We start from the raw sequence: 5,298 nt of genomic DNA, 5'->3' as shown, positions 1-5,298 counted from the left end.
TCCCCTGCTGCCTATCTGAACTAATCTCCTGCTCTTGGGTTACCCCAACCGCCTGAATAGTCGAGGTCCGACTTTCGAACCTGGAGACCATTCAATCAGCAACATGACCAAAGATGTCCGGAAACTCCTCGTGTAAGGCTAGCGAAACCTCCACGACAATCCACTTATGGAATCGAATCTCCTGAAAACATGGCGCATAACCCACCTCCGACCCCAAATTACAAGATTCAACAATAGGATCCTATTTCGTGAAGGATTTTAGGGATCCACAAGACTTGGGCTCTAGATGAGCCCCCAATTTCCCTGCTACAATCTCAGCTCGAAAGGCCCTGAGGCAACCATCTAAGAGCTCCAAAATCCCTTCCTTGACTGAACCAAAGATCATAGGATACCATTCCAAAATATCCTGAGTAATCTCTGAAGAGATGAACTCTCGCATACGCTCATCGATCGGATCAGAACGAACCTCCTCCCCGAGTGATCAACACCATACTGAAAAACAACATGCATAATATCAGAACATACCCAAGAATCCTCATCCCACAGGCTTCCTAGATCCCCAAGACTCTCCCTGATTTGAGAATGGATCCCGTGCTTTCAGTAGTACGGGCCCAATACTACCTTCCACACCTACCCATACTTTCCTCAAGAATCATCCCATATCCTCTAAGTCGACTTCTCAAATCCATACTCCAAGCACTTGCTAACGAACACAACAAAACCCACTGAAGCAATCCCTAGGCTTTACTAGGTTCCTGACCTCACCCTTCCATCAGCTGCTGAAGAACTCCTCATAATGTCAATTAACTATTTTGTGAACACAAGCACATGCAACGAAGCTCAGATAATCCTTCGAGTTAAAGACTTATCCCTACAATGGTTAGACTCCAACGAGAGCTGCGTAATAGGGTCAAATCCAACACTCTGAGATTATTTAATCTTTATTACATGTTACTTAACATGTTCACTTAGCATCTAACTCACATCACTTAAGAGTCCCACAAAGCACGAAGCAAGCAACATTCAAGCAGTAGTACTCTAATCCATAGAATGATCAAAGAACATTCAAACTCACACACCACAGCTCATGCTAGGAACCTCCACCCTCACTACCGGTTCCCTTATGCATGAAAATTATACACAGTATAGGATCAAACAGACTGTCGAATAAAATATTCTAGCCTAGGACCACAACCAAACAAGGAACAGGAAATAGGGTCAAATACATTGTTCTAGGGCTATAAGATCCTCACTGTATACAACTTTTAAAGCATACACTTAGCAATTACTGATACCAATAGCTATTCCCATCCTAACATAGCATCCAATGTTCCTAAGGATGCAAGGCATCACATATCTGGCCAATCAATCACTGACTAATCATCATTAGCATGCAAGTCTACAAGCTCATACAAGAGGCATACAAAGGCATCTCTCCTAACATTCTATCATGCAAAAACTGGGCAGATCCTTATCCATAACTACCATGCGATTCACAGATCAAGTCATATCAAATAACATGTATGAGTATTTTAGGAAAACTTATTTGAGCTCGGCTGAATGCATTCACCACACCCTTTCTTATCTTAGAACCTTTTTTCTTAAAAAAATACTTTTCTTTTTGAAAACTTTACCAAAGCCTCAGTTTGAGTTCAAACACACCTGAGGGTATGTCCGAGTCCCTCTAACCAAGGCTCTGATACCAACTTGTAACGTCCCAAAAATAAGACCTAAAAATTTCATTTTTAAATTACTAAAAGTAGTATTCTAGAAACATCATCATAAAAATCCAAAAGAAATAAATGAAACAAATGTATATCAATCATCATATCAAATAAGAGTAAGTGAAGAAAATGTAGAACAAGGTGGGGTGTGCATTGCAATTATCCCGAGCTCTTTCATTTGAAAACCGAAGTACCTGAAACATAAACTGAAAACCGTAAGCACAAAGCTTAGTGAGTTCCCCAAATACCACATACCATACATATGTTTGCCATGGGCTACCCCCATTGTCTTTTACTTGAAATGCCATGGGCTACCCCTATGGTCTGACATCCAAGTTTCACGGGCTACCCCCATGGTCTTTCCTTGAAATGCCATGGGCTACCCCCGTGGTCTAACATCCAAGTGCCATGGGCTACCCCATGGTCTTTCATACAAATGCCACGGCCTAACCTCGAGGTCTTCCAAGCAAGTATCGCAAAGACAACTAGCATTACACAAAACAAGTAATCGGCTGAAATTGGTACCTTTGACCCAATGATACGGTGAGAAGACTTACCTCAGACAACTGAAACCCACAGACACTCTCTGACTGTAGATCCGCTAACAATCCCGTGCTATCAATTACCCAAAATAGCATCAAATGAATAATTAGGTCACGACTCACACTAAGAGTCCAAAATATGGCCTAATTTTCCAAATTGGGCCCCAAAACCCTTTATGGGCCTAAAATTCAACGGAGCCTAAAAGGCACAGCGTAGAAGCCTAAAAAGAAGTCTAATGGTCCAACAAGGCCCAAACTACAAAAACCCAACAATGGCCCAAACCTCAAAAGCCCAAAACGACTCTTTAGGGAGTACACCCAACGTACTAGAGATGTACACCCCGCATACTCGACCACAAAGCACGACATACAACAACCTGATGCACAATCCTCGCATAACACTGAGTGTACCTCCTCGTACACCCAGCGTACTACTCAAGAGTCCAAAACCCATATTTTTCTCTTAATGGGTTAAGTCAAGATGTCCAAAACATAGATATGGTCCCTATCGAAGGTCCTAACAAGTAAAGTTTCCAACTTTACTCACAAGCACGACTTAATAGGAGTCAACACTTAAAGAAAGAACTAAATAAGAGCTTAATAAAAGCGTGGACCAAAGTCTTTCATGAAGTTTCCATTTTTTTGAACAAAGGACCTTATTGAAGCTTAGATCTCACATCCACTACATGTAGAGTATATCAAAAGCTCACCTTTTCATCGACTTAACAATGCCAATGAACTCCATAAATCATATCAAAACACAAAGATCATAAAGGTCAAAGCTTTTTACATTTGGAGGCTTGCAAATGGAAAGATACTCATGGATCTAGAAGCTCAAGCCACGCCTCCAAATGATTCTCTTCTTCTTCTTCTCAAGACACCCATCAAGCACATACCAAGCTCAAAATCACCAAATTGCACTTAGGGTTCGGTTCTAGGGTTAAAAATGGGTGGAGTTTGAAGGTATTAAGGTTTGGTGAAATGATAATGAGCTTAAATAGGGTCCAAAGCCCTAAAATAGGTCTTGCATGAATCCGTAGAACGCCCCACGTACTCCCAGTACGCTTAGCGTACTCCTCTCGATGATCGCGGTCCATCTCCTACGTACGCCCAACGTACTTACCTTTGCATCAGTACGCCCATGTACTCCTTATGTACGCCCTGCGTACTAGGGTTTTGCCTTTAACCTTGCAACCTTCCGAAGGCCATAACTCCATCGTTATAAGCCTGATTCTTACGATCCTTATATCCACGAAGAGGTTACGAGATGCTCTACTCTTCTATCAACTAATACTTGCTTTAATATTTCCCAAACAAAAATCTAATTTCCATAAAGGCATGAGGTGACACTTTACCAAAATGCCCCTTGGCCCCGAAACACAAACTGAACACTCGGATCATCTAAATTACGTCACCCACACCCAAATGGGAAATGATTCCAGACAGGGCGTTACAATACATACTATTCCACTGCCTTCACAACAAAATATCGTTTTTTTCGAACCGGCGGATATTTATTAAACCGAACACCTATAAAGGAAATAAGGTTGGCCAAAAGAAACAAAAGGGAACAAAGAGTTACAAAACATTAAGCGTAGTACAACACTAACCCACCCAATTACAATTGAAAAAAATTACCTTTATACTTGACCCACCCGAACACCATAGAAAAAATGTTATCCGCAAACATGTTGTCTGAGATTGAGACCTTCTTGAAAAAAATTTCATTTCTCACTTTCCAAATGTTCCCTATAAAACCGTAAATTATAGCCAAAAGAATGTGATGTTCTTTTGGGACACCGGCCTAATTAGCCGCAAAATCAACAATCTCCTCAACCTTGTAAAATTGAGGAAAACTTATGTTGCACCCCCTAAATAGCCAAGAAAAAACCTCTTTAGAAAATTAACAACGCAAAAACAGATGGTCAGCTTTGACATTGCCGATAAAACAAAACTGACAGGAGTTAAAATTGACCGAAATGCCCCTCTGAAAAAGCTCCACCATTGTAGGTATATGATTGATACAAACCTGCCAAATAAAACACATGACCTTGAGAGGTACAAGACGATTCCAAAGCATAGAATTAGTCATGTCAGAGGTCAATTTATAAACAATGAGGGCGCGAAGATGTTTGACATCAAAATACCATCGCAAGACAACCTGGAGTACCAACAGTCTTTTTGATCTGAAGGTGAGAAACCCAAAACCAGAACCTCGAGCTCAACCAACTCTGTGAGCTCCTGCACGCTGCTTGGTTTCCTTTTTCGGTCCCAAAATAACCCCGTCTCACTATGCCGCTCCGAGAGAAAACAAAATTCTCGTTTGTCAAGATGGAATAACAACGGGAAACAATCATTGAGGGCACCAATATCCGTCCGATTATCCATCCAGAACAAAGTGTTTTGATCGTTGCCGACACGGATTTTGAAAACCAAATGAAAACTAATTCCAACCTCCTCCAAAAAATTTAAGGTTTTAACATTGTTAAACCAAACCTTGGGGATGGTTTTTTTGGCTAATGTAGAAAACGGCTTCCTTTCAAGATTATGGACCCTAATGATGACTTTTCCACACAACGAGTTTGGCTCCCTTTTAACCTCCAAAGCCATTAGGATAGAAGGGAAAGATTCATAGACGTCAAAGAACCAACGCCTACGCCACCTCTCTCTTTGCTAGCCAAAACCACTTTCCAAGCTACCCAACAAAGTTTTTTTTTGTTCGTACTACCACCCCAAAGAAATCGCCTTCTATATTTCTTTAACACATTAACAATCGAAGAAGGAGCTCTAAAAAGGGAAACATAGTAGAGCGGCAGGCTGTTGAGCACCGATTTAACTAACGTAAGCTGACCCCCAAACGATAGGGACCTAGCTTTCCAAGAAGTGAGTTTTTTATCCACCGTTTCCATAACCACACCCCAATTTTGTTTAAGCGACATGTTAGCACCAACGGTAACCCCCAAATAAGTAAACAGAAACGAGGTGGCATCACACCTCAAGATACGAGCACAATTGGAAACTTCATCATTAGA

The sequence above is a fragment of the Lactuca sativa genome, chromosome 9, assembly GCF_002870075.4.
Source record: "Lactuca sativa cultivar Salinas chromosome 9, Lsat_Salinas_v11, whole genome shotgun sequence".
In the NCBI taxonomy this organism is placed as follows: domain Eukaryota; kingdom Viridiplantae; phylum Streptophyta; class Magnoliopsida; order Asterales; family Asteraceae; genus Lactuca; species Lactuca sativa.
The sequence above is the reverse complement of the archived record's forward strand: the minus strand, read 5'-3'. Positions refer to the sequence as shown.